The 18,151-nt window shown below is 39.5% G+C and overlaps 1 long non-coding RNA gene across 1 annotated transcript; it reads right to left on the bottom strand.

Moving 5' to 3' along the window:
• Positions 1 to 877: 877 nt before the first annotated feature.
• On the bottom strand, positions 878 to 18,130 carry LOC118964926 (uncharacterized). Its single transcript, XR_005052225.2, has 3 exons — positions 17,192 to 18,130; positions 4,485 to 4,599; positions 878 to 1,917 (listed from the first exon to the last, which is right to left on the bottom strand). It is a non-coding gene; the product is annotated as an uncharacterized LOC118964926 (long non-coding RNA).
• Between the last annotated feature and the right edge of the window lie 21 nt (positions 18,131 to 18,151).

The following is an 18,151-nucleotide window of genomic DNA, read 5'->3' as shown; positions in this document are numbered from 1 at the left end:
AAACCTGGCAGGGACCTCGTGAATAGTGCCACAGTGCTCTCTCTGCTTTCTCACTGTCTCCAGTCAGGACACACTCGGCATGTCCGGTGGCACCACTGTGTTTACCTCTGGGGTATACAGACAGACGTAGGCCAGCCGGACAGGCAGAGCTTCAGGCCATAGCTGCCAACCTGGGTGAGAACAGGAGACCCAGGCTGCTGCCTCACAGAATATGGAGGGGTTTTCCTACATAATATGTTGTAAACATTCCATTGGGGAAAATAAAGTTGTAACATTTCTAAGATAGAAGATTAAAATAGGCTTGGGCTTCGTTTTAAGAAATGACTAGTGAAATAAAGAGCTACCATTACAGGGGAGTATTCCCTGTAGTTACTGTATGGATATAATATGTGATCGTGGTTGCATTTGTCTTCTCTCACAGAGATCCAAGTGTAGCCATAAACTCAGTGGTGGACAGACACACATTCTCCTGGTCACTAAGGTCCACTGTGGAAAAGAATACAAATATAAACACACTGTCTAACACACACACACACACACACACACATTCAAAAAACACAAAACGATATGTTTTTTTACAGGACACAAAAAATAAACACTTATCCCAAGTCTTTAATTATAATGAACTGTGGTGAGCCTGATTACTTAATAATATGGTGATGAACACAACTATCAATCAAACCGCCTGACAGCCCTTAGAATTCAGGACTGTCCAAAATAAAAGCTGCCGACTCTCTCATTGTGTGTGTGTGTGTGTGTGTGTGTGTGTGTGTGTGTGTGTGTGTGTGTGTGAGAGAGAGAGAGGTGGAGACACTGGTCAGTGATGATGTTCTCCTCTCCAATATAAGGATGAAAGAAAGTAACGGAGGATGAATTGTCAGCTCGGAGCACATATTTATTTACAGAGTAAAACTAACAGGGGCACTTGCTCAAAAACAACAATTGTGCAATCACACAAGCCCACGGTGTGGAAGGCGTGATGGTAGGCCAGGACATTGTATTTTAATCACAGGCGTTGGCCACAGTTCCATACTCATTCCAGTTTCAACAGTTTCAAGAGCTCATTGTAAGTTCAAGATTTTAAAAACGATGTATTTGGGAGTGCAGATGTCTCCTTCAAAGTGTATTACAAGGGATCTTCCATATATAATCTATATCTTGGAGTCAGAAATATATTGCAATAAATTATTATTAAACAGAAAAATCACATACACATAATTTATGATTGTTGCATGAGACAAAGGAAAATACTAAATCTCTCCAAATTTCATTGGGCATAGCAAAAAAAATAAAAAATGACTGCAACACACAACAGAGAATTATGACAAAAATAATACATGTTTGGTCTATTAGCAACATATTACACAGTGATAGCAAAAATAAGTTGTATCCACATACTGCAGTACACGGATCATTTCACTCAATGAGTTGGGGTACGAATCAGACTTCAATTACAGAATTACACTATTAATCTCATACCTTGTGTTTTCATACAGTATTGTAGACTTACTCCCTGTTTTGGCTGATCTGTAGCTAGTCTCCCTACAGTAGTGAATAGGTTAAATAAACCCAGTGTAACGGTTCAAGAGGTCAGTCACAGTGAGATGAATCAGGGCTCTGCTCTAATACTGCTGCTATTCTCTCTCACTTTGACACTTTTAGAAGACCGTGCCTTATTTCCTTCCTTGCGTGACTCCAGAAGGTAAACACACTGCTGGAGTGACTCATTACAATTCCTCACGTTGATGACCTGATACAAACACAGGCCGGGGTCAGGGGTCAACTAGGAGGATTATGAGACGTTACAAGGTACAGTAAGCCCCCCCCCCCAAGTTGCGTTCTGGGCCCTGACACTCTCTGTTCTTCAAGGAATTCACGGCTTCCTGTGGCCAAACCCACACGCCTGCCCACTCCAGCCTACAGAGAGAGAGAGAAAAACAGAACGTTAGAAAAAAATTGACATTTGGGGTGATGGATCACCCTCTTCGCCAGGCCACTCTTTGGCGAAACGGAAAGAATGCTGTCCTGATGAGCGTGTATCTCTTTTCTGCCCAGAGCCCCAGGGCCTGACGAGAGGGAGGGAGCAGCCGGAGGCGAGGTGGGGCGTCTCTGGGCTCGGGTTCGACCGTCTGCGTGGCGTAAATGAGCTTCATCCTGTTTCATGTAGTGGTGAATTGATTTACGAGTAGTGAAAAGCATGTTTACCACCACCTGCCAAGTTGCCATTGCGATTGGCTCTTTTGTAAAAAGGTATCTGGGAGACAGGCCTGATCAGCACTTTGCCCTCTGCTAAGCCCAGTATTAGAGGGAGAGGAGGTGGAGATGGTAGTGGAGGGGGTTCGTTGTAGTGTTGGTGGTGGTGGGGGGGAGGTGATATGCTGCTGTTAGGGGCCTTTGAAGGGAAGTTGCTATCTGAAAAAGGGCCAAACACAATCTAGCATCAATCTCTGTGCTGTCACCCTGCACTCTGCTGCCTTTCCAGCACCATTGTTATAGAGCAGACCAACGGAAAGAGGCCGGCAGCAGGTGGAAATAAAAAGCCTTTTGACGACTGGAGGGAAAGATTCCTCCTGAGATCCTCACGACATTTACACAAGCCCCAGGGAGTAGGGACTGGCTGTCCACGCCAGTCTGGATACACACACACCGATTCATAGGTCTGGACAAACACACACACACACCGACAGATATACTGTACTGTCCCAATTTCAGCCACAAAACCTGTCTGCTTCACACTTTTCAACACCGTCTGATCTACTGCTCTCAACCAAAGTATTCATCACTTACTGTTGCAGGGTGTTGCTTAGTATCACGTGTTACTAAGTAAAGTTATATTTCAGACCTTCAGTTAACTGGATATACTCAGAATCATTCTGACATGCCTGTGCGGTGCCAAAATATTCACCACATTGTCTTTGCTGTGGTGAGAGGGAACAGTCTTTTAGAATGTATGTAGGATACCCCACACTGCTGCACAGATTCTTGCAGGTCTTTCAGTAGCAGTGGTCTAAGAACTCCCAGTCTTCCACGTGGTCTCAGTGACCTCTCTGGAGACCTTGACAGTATATACTGTTTATTCCTCACAGATACAGTGGAAGGCACTTTGTTGTGGGCAGAAATTAGAGACTGTGAAGTCCTCTTCATGAAAGTCGTGGTATAACACACTCAGACATTCATCCACACGCAGGCAGCCAGCCAGTCCAGACTGTATTACTTCACTCAGGGGAAATTAAAGATGTACGTTTTAGCAGAATTTGCCTCTCCCCCTGACTCCCCTTTTCTGCCTCCAATCTCATCCCTCTCTCATCCCAATGCATCCCTCTCACCTCACCACTCTGTCTTGCGTATCCCCCTCTCTTCTGTTCCAGCTTTACCCTCCTCTCCCCTACCGCATCCTTCTCCTCCAATCGGGATCATGGGCTCAGGTCTGACGGGATCCCCGTCACATGATGCCAGTGAAGTGTGATGCTTCGCTGGGACCCCCCTCTGTTCAGGAAATGCTCTTGGCCTTTTTCCCCACCCTAGCCTTCCGCTGTGTTACCATTCCAAAGCATTCCTGACTGATTCCGACCACTGCTGGGCCATGGGTTCCCACAGACAAGGAGGATCTGCTCCCCAACTCAAACAGTGGAGTGGAGACAGGGGTATCATGTTGTGGGCTGCCAAGCCCGTTTATGGTAGAATAGAGAGGCCTAAGCTCCACAATAGGCAATTACCATCCCCACTTAGCCCACACCCCACAAACCACCTCCCCATAGTTTCAATTTGTGGTTTGTATGTAGGTGGGTTCTGCTCTCTGGGCGGATTAAATATAGCCGGGGACCATTTCAGAGGAAAACCGTAAGGGACTGACTTGGATTCGGGACTTGCATTGCAGAACGACGGCTCCTATTGTTGTGCACTGTTTGGGAATTCTTAATAGCTTTTTCCGAAGCGGCTCGCCACAGGAAAATCCCCCTTCAGAATGGGAGAGAGAGAGAGATGGTGGTCTGTGAGTAAACACGCATATAAACATGCATCATATAAATCTGCTTACGCTCCAATCAAAGTCCCATCAGCAACTATCAAAGCCTCTGTAACTAACCTGTAACCAGAGCTGGCTGTGGCCTGACTTCCCTCCCTCTCTCTGTTATGTCCTACTCTGACCGTTTCTTCTGGTTGAGTTCTCCCTGCTGATATATTCCCTGGCATCTGTAACAAACTGCCCTGGACTGGCCCTGTGTTGTGTGTGAGGCTGAGGGAAGGGAGACACCGAAGGAGGTTGCACACACAGTGACATTACCCATTCACTCTCTGCCCTGTGTGGGGCAGGCTGGGAGGCCTCCAGCAGCAATATAGTATAGAGCAGAGTAGAAGCATGCAGTGTAGAATAGTGCAGGACTAAGCAGGGCGGTGGTGAGGGGAAAATGGTCATCTCATAGCGGTTTCTCTGGTATTCCGCTGGAGGAGAGATTACAGCCATACTCAATCTTTTCAATCCGTACCTCTCAATTATCATTAGCACTGTCTGACAGGCGCAATCCCCCGGTGGAGGTCTGGTCGTCATAGGAACTGTTGCCATCACTGGAAAACCTTCTCTCTCTCATCCATCACAGAGGGCTGAAATGGGAAAAAGAAGAGTTGTGTTGGTTATATGAGCAAACTTTCATTAAACTGTACATGATACAGATATGATAAGAAACAGGGTTGTGAATTATTAAAAGAAACAATAACATGACCGTATGAGAAAAAATAAAAAGGAACACCTGATCATTGAGTCGGTCTATTGAAATTCAATCCATATTTCAAATGTACTGAAATTCCATTTAATTTCAAGCTTTTATCAGGAGTTAGGTTGCATAATTTGCTTTCATTTAAATAAACTAGTATAGGATAAGGGACGCTTGATAAATCCCAGTGTTGTTTCATACAGTCAAACTGTTCTGTGGTTCATCAAAGACATTAAAGAAAGGTGTGTATTACATTAGCTTGAGGGCTATTGAGGATTATTATAATTTAGTTCAATGACTATGTGCTTTTAGACTGATTTTAAATGACCAAAATGGTCTGTTATAGTGGATGAGTCAGAAGAGATGCAGCTCTGGTAGGAAACATGGGCATCAATAGGGGGTTATAGCTGAGAGGTAATCAGACATTAGGCAGCACTCTGGTTTGGTTCAGCGCCATTTAGCTCTAGGAATGGCACACTAAGTTAATAATAGCATGCAGAAAATAATAAATTGTCAGATGTCTTGTCAGATGTCTCACTGTTAAACGATCTTGATTAAAGCATGCAACTACTGTCCTGACTTTGCAATATTGTAAGGCAGACATAAGTAGAAAATAAACATTTGAAAAAATATATATGAAAAACGTTAAACATCTATGGGGACTAATGTCCTTTAATTACTTAGGCGACTATATCAGGTATAGTTTACAGATCGAGAAACTGGAGATAAACAAGAGTTGACAAAAGCACTTGAAAATAAGTGCAATAATATACAAAACCCTACCACAATGGGAAAAAAATCCACAATCAAAAAAGTGAAACGTTTCTGGTGTTTTTCTTTATCAATGAGCTTCAAAAAGTCTCAAATTAAAAAAGAATAAGGACTAAAAGAATACGGACTAAATTGTTGTTTTAGTGATCCATCTCCTTCCTTATGACGATTACATATTTGTTGTTTGTCTTCTTTTGTACTATAAACATGCTGTCAGTCAGTGGCTAAAACGTCAATCGCAGATATTTGACATGTTGGAACATTTTCCTTCTCGCAATGACCACATTTGGACAGTTTTGAGTTTGTAAAACTTCTGGAACTGACAACTCTTCAACACTCGTGTCCTTCAGTCATGTCGAATAATGTTGTGGTAGTGTAAGCCGAGTTTGTGTGATCACAAAATAAGCCAGAAGGAATTTTACATATGCCTGTATTCATATTTTTATTCCCTGAAAGCCGAATTTCCCTTTGAAAATACGGCTGTCAAAAATGATTCAAAGTTCAGAGAACATGAGGACTATGTTACGAATAAAATACGCAGTTGAAGCCTATTGAGAGGAATAAGTGGAGCGGTTTACGGATTGACAATACCTCAGGGACAGTTGGGTGAGGGTTGTTGTTTGGTTGGCGCGCCAAACTTTCCTGGGAAGCCCGGGGTTCTCACACAGCACCATCGCTGCGCGCACAAAATGACTCATCTCGTGTATTTGGGGTTTGCGGGTTCTCTATATTTAAGGATAACAATACAGAGTTTACTGTAGCTTAACGAGCATAAAAACGAAATAAATTGCCAGTCTCAAATGAACCAAAACATTACGGATCTAAACAAACTGTGCGACTGAGTTCCAGGGGCTATTTAAAGAACGCATAGGGTGGTATATCTTTATGTAGCCTATTTTTAAAAATGTAAGAGTTCTTGTTTTGGTTTTAGTTTCTGGGTGATAATTAATCGAAAGCCGGTTAACATTCTCTCTCATATTGATAATCATACGAATAGGCCTACCTAACTCACTCACACAAATCATAGGCTATAAACAAATACAGTTAACATGATTAGCTATCAATGTCGTGCAGAACAAACAAAATGTCAACCAGCTATAAAATAAATATTATTTTTTTTTTAAAGATGATAAACTTTTCATTATCATGCAGGTTAACCTGCATTGCATGGGAATCATTTTTGTTTGATAAAATGTAATATGACAATGCATATTTAATTATTGCATTATAAATAGTTAGTTATCCAAGAGACACTTCAGGTGAATGCAGCTGAAACTGCGAAATATACCTTGATAAGGGAAATGTCAGCATTGAACAGCGCATGAGGGCGAATGAGTGTCCAAAGCAAATCCAAAATCCAATGTCTCTCAATCATCAACAACAAATAACCACGGCTACAGCATATAAGGCCTACAAGTATTGAATGAATGTATTTTCCATCTCTCGAATACTGCAGTTTCAATTACATTTTGACTTCTAAAACGGGTCACACATTCTCCATTTCATGCGTCTGATCACAAAAACAATCCGTTGCATTTACTGATCAGTTAACTAAAGGTCCATTATCACAAGTTAATTATAATTCATGTCAGTAGCCTCAGTCAATAGTTCAAATAAATTGACAAATAGAGCTTTCATATAGATCTGTAAATGCAAGATTTTTCAATATGAGAATTTGCCCAGACACCGAACACACAACACATTGTATCATGAAATTCATGTTTTTGTTCAAGACATGAATGATCAATGGACATGTCACACGCTGTTGTAGGCCACCATGGAGAATCCTCGTCTTGGACTCTTTTTGCATGATAAGTCTTCTAAACAAAGAGATGGAGAGCAAGGCGAGGTTATAGGAATATGACTGAAGTGTGTCAGATACGGGATGAATATGTGCCCAATTGAACTGAAAGGGTCTGTTGTGTGCCATGTGCTCATTGGCTCCCTAATTCTAATCAGAAAAAAGGTGTAGGGCCTTCTATCAACCAATCCCCATCTGCATGAACCAGTAACATCTTACAAATAAAATAGGTCCTGCTCATAGGCTAAATGGCAAGCGTTTCGATATCTGAATACCTTTATCACTGACAACTTCACTAAGAAGATAATGCTATGGAATTAACAGAAAGCTGAAATGGCCTGAAACATCCCACTGGCCACACCACGTTATTTCAAAGTGGAAATGTGGGTAATTTATCGTTGAGATGTTGATCAATGAGATTTCAACTGTTATTCGACCACTCACAGAGACGGCCAGAAGTTTGTTGATTTCCCAATGTGTTATCACTATGCTTTAACCTATCTAAAAGCACAACCAAATTCTAAACGTCAAAACAATTTATGATTTTTTCTTTAGTTGTCATCTAAATGTCGAGAGTTATAAGGTTATATGTTCAGTAATATGTCTCAGAGATAGATAATTGGCTTTAAAGTTCTGAAACCTCATTGGTTTGAATAGTGTAAGCAATATTATCTAGTATTATTTTGAACTTAACAACATGCATTGGGGGTATTTAAAGTACTATATAGTTAGAGAACATAGAACAGAACAAGGCTATGACAATCACTACATTTAGACAAAAATGCAGATGGAACCTTATCGTCCCAAGCTCTCCATGTGTTATCATTGCACTTTCAACCACTTAAAAGCACAACAGTTCAAATGGGAATACAATGTCATTTTTGTATTTATACAACTGCTTAATTAAATCGTTATCATTGTGCTTCATCTAATAGCACAACCGAATGACCTGGATTGTATTTGAGATTACATTAAAAGTGCATAGTGCAAGTGATCAATGCTGTTTCAGATTTCGCACAGATATTTATATTGTGAAGTTATCCACAGACCTGGGATCGTTTCATGCTATGAACATGCACGCTTTCTATGATTCCATAATAAGGACTTTTAGAGTTACCGTAACCTCAAAATGTGGCCATGGATGTGTTACCCATTTTAAGGTTGAATAAAAAATGTTAAATTAGTTTGTAAGATGGCCTTCATTTTAGGCTATTGACTATCTTACACAGGTCATATTGAATTGTATTAGGTTGGCAAGCAACCAAATATCAACATTTATAGGAGACATATCTAATGCTGGGATAGCTTCAATTGAGACACTGGCTCAATCATATTCTTTCACTTTTATTTCAGTTGGAGATGTAAATTCAACATATTTGTTAAGTTAATATACTATTTACTGTATTGCAAAAATGATATTGAATTGTGTTCGGTTGTCAACACAACCAAATAACATTTGAAGGAGATGCCACTGACTTAGTCTGACTAATTCCAGTTTGTCTACAAATGAATAATTTATATGTTGGATTCATGTCTCCATCTCAACCAAAAATCAAAGTTCAAAAATATAACTAAATCAAATCAAACTTTAAATGAACTTTAAATCAGTTTGATGTGATTTAATCCTATTCTTTAACTTAGATTTTTGGTTGAAATGGAGAGGTGAACCCAACATATTCATTATTAACTTGAAGATTAAATTTGACATCAACCAAAGGCTTAAATCCTAGGCCTATTTATTGTCCATTTTTTGTGTTGAATTGAAACAATAGCTATTGATGACTTCACAAATGCAATATAGGCCTAAATAGTTTCATTGATGATGTATGATTTATAGAGAGAGTATGGTTACATTTCATTTGCTCGAATTACACCTCAGAAGGACTTCAATAGCAACAGTTTATATATTTAGTTAAGATATCTCAATAGCCATTCTCACTATAGCACATTGGTAGTAGTCAGTGGAAAATATCAAAGCTAAGCTGGGCTTGGTTAAAACACTGGATGGGAGATCTAATAGATCGCTGTAGACAGATCATCTCTCCTGTAGGAGGTGCTGCTCTAATAGATCCTGTAGACAGATCATCTCTCCTGTAGGAGGTGCTGCTCTAGTAGATAGCTGTAGACAGATCATCTCTCCTGTAGGAGGTGCTGTCCAGCCTGTTGTTTTCTCTTTTTTTCTGATAGTGGATATAATGGTGAAGATCTGTTGTTGTTCCAAAAGGTACAAATTCAACATAGACAAACCTTGTATAAAATATGTTGGAAATTGGTTACCATTATGACAATTATAGTAACCTGGTACCCCTGTAAATAGCCATGTTATTATGTTATTGTGTTACTTTTGATTATTTTTTACTTTATTTAGTAAATATTTTCTAGTAAGCATTTCACGGTAAGGTCTACACTTGTTGTATTTGGGGCATGTGACAAATAAAGTTAGATTTTTTATTTGATTTGAATTATGTGGTTGAAATTTCACTCTCAAATCAACTGTTTATGTTAATTACTTTTTGCAAATCCAATGTATTTTCCAGGTAGAGTCAATGTCACAATATGTTGACAAATGACTTTGAAATAAAGTAGACTCAACCAGTTTGTGTCCAGTGGGATATGGTGAATTCGTTTTCTTCATGGTAGATGTGTGTGCGTCCTGTTGTAGCCTATATACCGTGGGTAGTGTCCTCGGTATCGTGGGACACTGGAGTTACCGCGCCAAAAGGACTCCCCTCTCCCTCTTCTTCACTCACACCCGCGCGCGCCTTGGAGGTCCAGCGGCGAGATCTTGCCAAGTAAATTAAAAAGTCGTAGAACGCGATTCTATAGTGCTGTTGATTGCATGAAAGGGTGGGGCCCCTCAACTATACTGTTCAGATCAATGTAGAGGCCCAATGAGCGCAATCAGCGGTCTGCTAGCAATCCAGTCCTTTCTCATTCACATAAACACCACTTGAACAAAAATATACACGGCCACCTACCGCGCCAGAGAAAGTGATGAGGGGGGTGCACACACCTCGACATTATACTGTTTTCAATAAAAACGACAACGCTAGATGGCCTAAGCGACGCACGAGACAGAGATATCTAGTTTCAGACCATTGGAAATTGAAACCTGCAGTAATGTATACACTGATGATGCATTGTTCCGAAAATAGCCAAGAGTGTAAAAGGGAATCAACATTGAGTATATTTTACAACCATTGTTTGTAAAATATACTCATGTGTATATTTCATATTTTCATACTGAAAGGACAAATTGTTGTTGATATTACAACGATTTTCTTACATTTGGCTAGTCATAAAACAAAAGGAAAACAACTAATTATGCATACCTTTGGTGATTTCGTTGTTGGTTTTCAAATGGTACATTAACAAATAGGCTAGACATGTGGGCACGGAAAGTGTGAATGAGTATTTTCCTTGTAACGTATCAAGATATCTGCACTCCTACTTGAAAAACGAAATTCTTATAGGCCTTGGCCAAATGATGCATTGCATAATGATTGTTCCCAACACATGCCTTTTAAAACAAAGACAACATTTTCAATTGTTGAACTGTTTTCCATACAGTGCATTACAGCAACATAATGTGCATGTTATATGTACCCTCCACGTATCCTGCTGGTATTGTGCACTGGATGCTCCTGTACGTAATTAGGCTACATAACGGCATTGACTGAGCTCATATGTGCATATTTGTCCTCTCTTTGTTACCATGTTTCCCTTTAACTACTCATTAAGAAATATATCGCATGTAAAAATAGGACAAAAGTATATATACCCATAGGCCTACATATTTGGCAATATGGATAGCCAGGTTTAAAACATTAATTTGCCTTGGCATTCTCACACGACGCCCTGAGTTGCATAACATGCACAATATGTGTTTTATTATAAATATTATAAATATGTGTATTATTTCATGTAAGATATAATATGTTGGTTTCAGGATTTCAGAATACAATTTTACCAAACTATTACTTACATTTTTGTTCAAATTTAGATCTTATATTAATTTAATAACCTTTATTTACTCAGAACAATTTTGAGAATGATATTTAGCGGGGCCTTCAGAAAGTATTCACACCTTCCCTTGTTCCACATTTTGTTGTGTTACAGACTGAATTAAAAATGTAATAAATCGATATTTTTGGTTTGTTACTGGCCTATACACACACACAATACCCCATAACATCAAAGTGGAATTATGTTTTTGGACATGTTTTTAAATTATCGAAACATGAAAATGTAATGTCTTGAGTCAATAAGTATTCAACCCCTTTGTTATGGCAAGCCTAAATAAGTTCAACAGTAAAAATGTGCTTAACAAGTCACAAGTTGCATGGACTCTGTGTGCAATAATAGTGTTTAACATGATTTTGACTACCTCATCGCTGCACCCCACAGATACAAATATCTATAAGGCCCCTCAGACGAGTAGTGAATTTCAAACACAGATTCAACCACAAAGACCAAGGCGGTTTTCCAATTACTTACAAAGAAGGGCACCTATTGGTAGATGGGTAAAAAATTATAATTACAAGTTGAATGGTGTATTAATACACCCAGTCACTAGAAAGATACAGGTGTCCTTCATAACTCAGTTGCCGGAGAGGTAGGAAACCGCTCAGGGATTTCACCATGAGGCCAATGGGGATTTTAAAACAGTTACAGAGTTTAATGTCTGTGACAGGAGAAAACTGAGGATGGATCAACAACATTGTAGCTACTCTACAATACCAACCTAATTGACAGAGTGAAAAGAAGGAAGCCTGTTCAGAATAAAAAATCTTCCAAAACATGCATCCTGTTTGCAACAAGGCACTAAAGTAATACTGCAAAAAATGGGCTTAACTTTATGTCCGGAATACAGTGTTATGTTCAGGGAAAATACAATACAACACATTACTGAGTACCACTCTCCATATTTGCCAGCATATTGGTGGCAGAATCATGGTATGGTTGTCATTGTTAAGGACTGGGCAGTTTTTCAGGATAACAAAAGAAACAGAATGGAGCTAAGCACAGGACAATAACCTAAAACACAAGGCCAAATCTACACTAGAGCTGCTTACCAAGACAGTGAATGTTCCTAAGTGGCCAAGTTACAGTTTTGACATAGGGTTTTTCTTTATTTTTACTATTTTCTACATTGTCAAATAATAGTACAAGTTTAAACACACCTACTCTTGCAAGGGTTTTTCTTTATTTTACTACTTTTCTACATTGTAGAATAATAGTGAAGACATCAAAACTATGAAATAACACATATGGAATCATGTAGTAACAAATAAAAAATAGATTTCAGATTTGAGATTCTTCAAAGTAGCCACCTTGATGACAGCTTTGCACACTCTTGGCATTCTCTCAACCACCTTCATGAGGTAGTCACCTGGAATGCATTTAAATTAACAGATGTGCCTTGTTAAAAGTTAATTTGTGTACTTTTGTTCCTTCTTAATGTGTTTGAGCCAATCAGTTGTGTTGTGACAAGGTAGGGGTGGTATACAGAAGATTTCCTTATTTGGTAAAAGACCAAGTCCATATTATGGCAAGAACAGCTCAAATAAGCAAAGAGAAATGACACTCCATCATTACTTTAAAACATGAAGGTCAGTCAATGTGGAACATTTCAAGAACTTTGTGCAGTCGCAAAAACCATCAAGTGCTATGATGAAACTGGCTCTCATGAGGACCGCCACAGGAAAGGAAGACCCAGAGTTACCTCTGCTGCAGAGGATAAATTCACTAGAGTTAACTGCACCTCAGATTGCAGCCCAAATAAATGCTTCACAGAGTTCAAGTAACAGACACGTCTCAACATCAACTGTTCAGAGGAGACTGTGTGAATCAGGCCTTCATGGTCAAATTGCTGAAAAGAAACCACTACTAAAGGAGAGTGATGGAGTGCTGCATAAGATGACCTGGCCTCCACACTCACCCAACCTCAACCCAATTGAGATGGTTTGGGATGAGTTGGACAGCAGAGTGAAGGAAAAGCAGCCAACAAGTGCTCGGCATATGTGGGAAATCCTTCAAGACTGTTGAAAAAGCATTCCAGGTAAAGCTGTTTGAGAGAATGCCAAGAGTGTGCAAAGCTGTCATCAAGGCAAAGGGTGGCTACTTTGAAGAATCTAAAATATATTTTTATTTATTTAACACTTTTTGGGCCTACTACATATGTGTTATTTCATAGTTTGATGTCTTCACTATTACTCTACAATGTAGAAAATAGTAAAAATAATGAAAAACCCTTGAATGAGTAGGTGTACAAAATTTTGACTGGTACTGTATATAAATATTTATTTTTACAAATGATTGAATTTTTCTTCCACTTTGACAGAGTATTTTGTGTAGATCGTTGACAAAAAAATACAATTACATCAATTTGTATCTAACTTCGTAACGACAAAATGTGAAAAAAGTCAAGGGGTGTGAATAATGACATTTGCATAGTACTAGCATTATGGGCTTTACATTGGGTTATTTTGTGTGATCACGTTGGTTAACTGACCAAGATGCAAGAGCCCATAGCCCAGCCCAGAAATGGGTCAAATAAGAGAAAGGACAGAACTGCAATTGATAATAATTGATAGTTGATATTCTGCAGTAAATCATTGAATAATAATATTTAGGCATGGCACAACTACACCCTAATATTTTTTTCAACATGATCCTATATTTAGCATCAAAACGAATGCATCTCTTGACTTTTAGAAAATGCTTTACTAAGTAAACAAGCATAATTCCAAATCATGCAAGAAGCGACTTCAAGTGCATCCAGATCCAATGAACTTGCGACTCTAAGGTGCAGTTATACATTTGATCGATCAATTGTCACGAAGCTCTCCAAACAACTCTGCTGCAGCCTTTTGGTGACCCTCTCCGTCTCCACTCCAACACTGAAGCGGGTAACACACTGATTTCTCAGTGTCGAGACCGTCATTTCAGTTTCTAAACAAACTCAGGACTAATATTGTTTATCAATTATATATTCCCAAATGGCCTATAAGACTAATTACAACAGTAGTTTGTTAAACGTCCAGTAGCTTAAACAGTTTTTTTTTTTTAAATGACCCCTTCATCAATAACAATTAATTTCTGTTCTGGAGTCTCATTTTCCCATCACCAAGTTTTCTGAATGGTAAGGGCAGCTGCAAAAAAAAATAAAAATAAAGTTTAAACAAATAATCTTTATATCTATAAAATGGGTAAAACTCTCTTATAGCATTGTCGAGGAATCACCTCACAGTCACATTAACTAAAGACAGTGGCAGTTCTAATGTATAACTGGGTGAGTCTTGGACAAGCTATGATAGGCTATATGATATAAATTTAAGTAGGCTAATTCAAGGTTTAGGCTGAATTACAATCTCCCTCGCAGTGAATGCAAGATAGACTCCGAGTGTATCACCGTACGGTGCACAGCTTCAGCAATATGCCTATCACCGTTGATTGAAATGTCCAGGCAAAGAGTGTTGTAGTTGCAACAAAGGTTGCTAAAATAAAGGCCATGTGTCTAAAACGTGTGATTGGGGGTGTGCATGTACAGAAAAAAAAATCTAAACCACCCTCAACAATATAACGCATCATTACGTCCATGTAAAATAAACAAATAAAATATTAAGTTCATGTAAAATAAAAAACAAATGGGCCTTTGGGTCAGATTTCGTCGATTGGATAACAATAAGACCATTTGGAGAGGCTCTCTGTTGAGACAAAAACGCATACTGCTGGGTTGGCCGAATGATGTGGAATTCCTCCACCTAAGTGGTCGAACATTCCTGAGGATGCAACGCTGTCAAATATTTCATTGGAGGACGTCATGGAAAAAGTACATGAAATAAACTACGAGGGGCAAGTGGTGACCTCGGATTGCAGTAAAATGCCGACAAACACAATCCTCCAACAGTGACATTACAAGCGTAAATATATACCATTGGAGTTAACCCTTTCCTCACGCTTTACAATACTTCCATGTAATCATTAGGCTGCCTAACATGGGTAAGGCGGTACAGCATGTTATCTAAGAAACATATATTCCATAGAAGACATATGGCCAATGAAACTTCAGCCAATGTTCTATAATAACTTAATTATGCAAGGTACTATGGAAAGAAATCAATAGAATTTAGAGGACACCATAACTCGTTTAAAACCACGCAGTAACAATAATTTGACTGACGGAGAATAGTCTATAATATCAACTGAGAGTCCAGAGGGACCCTTAATAATTATGCGTAGCTGTCAACAGCTTTTTACGGAGGGGTTTAACAACGCGCCAGTCATCGGCGCGTCCCCCTTCAAAGATCAATGGAGCAACTCGCGTCCCACTGGTTTGGGTAAACATTTAGGGATCAATTAGCCGTGGACATTAGTTTTTCAAAGTGCATGTCAAAGATGAGTGGCGGGGTTAAAGTGTGTGAGAGGGCCATTCGGCGTGGGGACGGGCACGACGTGTTGAAACAAGGCGTGATTCTCGGAATGAAGTCATCAACGGTAATTAAATGCAGGGGGAAAAAGAGAACGCAAGCGCGCCTGCCCCCTCTCTCTCTGCGCGCTGGGTGGTCCGCTCGGCTGATAAATGCGTGGGCCTCATTCCAAGCGAGCGCCCGGTGTAGCGACCGGTTAAAACAATACTACTACCTATGTACATTTCTTTACCTAGGTTCCAAACTCAGCCGCAACAGCAAATATCACCATTGTACCTCTCGCATGCCCTGTGTAGTTGACAGCGGAGATTTTAATATGTTCTTATTTTCCTTTGGCAAAAACGTCACGAAGGAACCAAGCCAACAACGGCATTTACGGCGGTTTGTTGGAACACAGGCTGTCCTTCAAATACATGTAGGCCTATACACGCTTCAGAACATCATCTTACGGTTTAATAGATAGGCCACATCAAAATGACATGATTTTAGTTTTCGAAGTTTGATAAAAAATGAGTAGGCCTACATAGCCTACAATATTCTCCTGTAGACGCATATTTGCAGGAAAACTACATTTAATTGTAGAATATTTTAATTCCAAAGACTGTTCAAAAATCTTAGTCAAGAAAAAACAGTAGCCTGTATAACCTACTTTTATGACACCCAAAATGTATTAAGACATTTAGTATTTACAATATGCCAAAGTGTCTGTGACTGAATTGCGTTATTGCATATCCAATATGTGCATTAATTACAGGATATCAATAGCATATAATAAAATTGTCTAACAACCCGGCAAACCAAAACAGCAGAACCACCACGAGCCAGCCCGGAGAGTGAACCCGCGCACCAGGAGCGCCTGAGTAAGGGTTGAGGGGCTGAGGGCTTGTGCGCTCTCCGGGGAACAATGAACAGTCTGCTGTCAACAGATTTAGTCTATGGACCGGCGGCTCTCCACTACACACATACATATATCCTACCGGTTCAAGGCTTAAATTAATAGCCAAAAACTGGTTACATTTAGAATGGTGGATGAGGTGCAATGAAGGCTTGAAGACCTATAGTAAAAAGTGCTGCTCAAAAACAATACCTTTTCTAAACGTAGCTTAATTACTTATTTTCTTATTCTAATTTTCTAAACGATAAGCCTGCAAATGATGAACCTAAGACAGGTCTTTGTTAATAAGGAATGCCCTTCGAACTTTTCAAAAAGGGAAATAAAGTAGACCTATGTGCTACATCGCTTAACTTTGTAACTCAGGTGATATTTGTTACTATTTTTCTGTGACACTATAGTCTAGTTAGGCTGCCCACCACATTACAATCAAATGACTAATTAGAGCATCATACGGCGTCAAATCTTATTCGCACTTCTAACTGCACAACAGGTCTAGTAAATCTTGATTGGAACTAAATTGAGACGACGGCCCGCAGCCATATCGCTGTCTTGTTTTAACTGACAAAAGTTTAAAGTGACTTACCTTGATTCGAGCACCATTCTGAGGGGAGAGAGTTTGGTGGGCGTCGATCTGAAGTCCTCATCCGAGTTTCAGTGCACAGTATTCGGCTAGGCTCAGGGCGCTCTTACCCTCAGTTCTACTGTGTGAACATAATAATTATTCATGATTGAATCCCTTTCTGCATTTACCTTGAAAAGTCCTATCCATATACACAAGGAGCTGTCTAAAACGGACATAATGCATCAGATTGAGTATGAGCTGATCTAGAGAGTCTTTTTGCTTGATTTTTTATTTAAAGAAGGCCAGGGAAAATGTTTACATTTTGCTGTATAAACATCCTGCCCATGTTCCTGTCTATCTTTTAAAGAAATCAGCAGCGTGGTCTTGAATAGAGACATTTTCTTTAAAATAAGCGTATTTTAAGCAACATTTTAAATATACTTCATACTTTAATAAGTCAAAGTCAGTGAAATGTGCTATGGTGAGGTTGGCCTGATGTATCTGACAAGTGGAAAACCAGTTTTATATATCACGGTGGTTGTGCATACAAGCTTACTAAAACATACATTTTCAAAAAAATGTTTTGAAGAAATATTGTCGTTGCGAAAATAAAGACAACATGTCCCAACGTTGCAAAGTTCAAGCATAGGCCTCTGTTGTATTAGGCTACCATTTATATTCTGAAAAACAGACATTCTAGTTGGCTATGTCCTATATTTGAAAATAAGTCCTGTTTCACGCCATTTTTTTTTTTTTTTAAGATAATTTTCTGTTCAATAAAATGTAATTTTGAGTGTTAAGAAAGACCCACTTCTCTGATTCTGAGTTGGAAAAAAACTGCTCCCAGACAAACTAAAGCCAGGCAGATGTGTGTGAGTGGGAGGGGACTGGGCGGGCCCGGTGCGCCAATGACGTCCTGATGGTCAAGCGCTCGAGCTACCAAGGCGCTGATGGCAACGGATAAGTAAAAGGCGAGCTCCT

Source organism: Oncorhynchus mykiss, chromosome 6, assembly GCF_057628025.1.
Source record: "Oncorhynchus mykiss isolate SJ-2025 chromosome 6, ASM5762802v1, whole genome shotgun sequence".
NCBI classification, from domain to species: Eukaryota; Metazoa; Chordata; class Actinopteri; order Salmoniformes; family Salmonidae; genus Oncorhynchus; species Oncorhynchus mykiss.
Note: the sequence above shows the minus strand (reverse complement) of the source record. Positions and strands in the feature narration are given on the sequence as shown.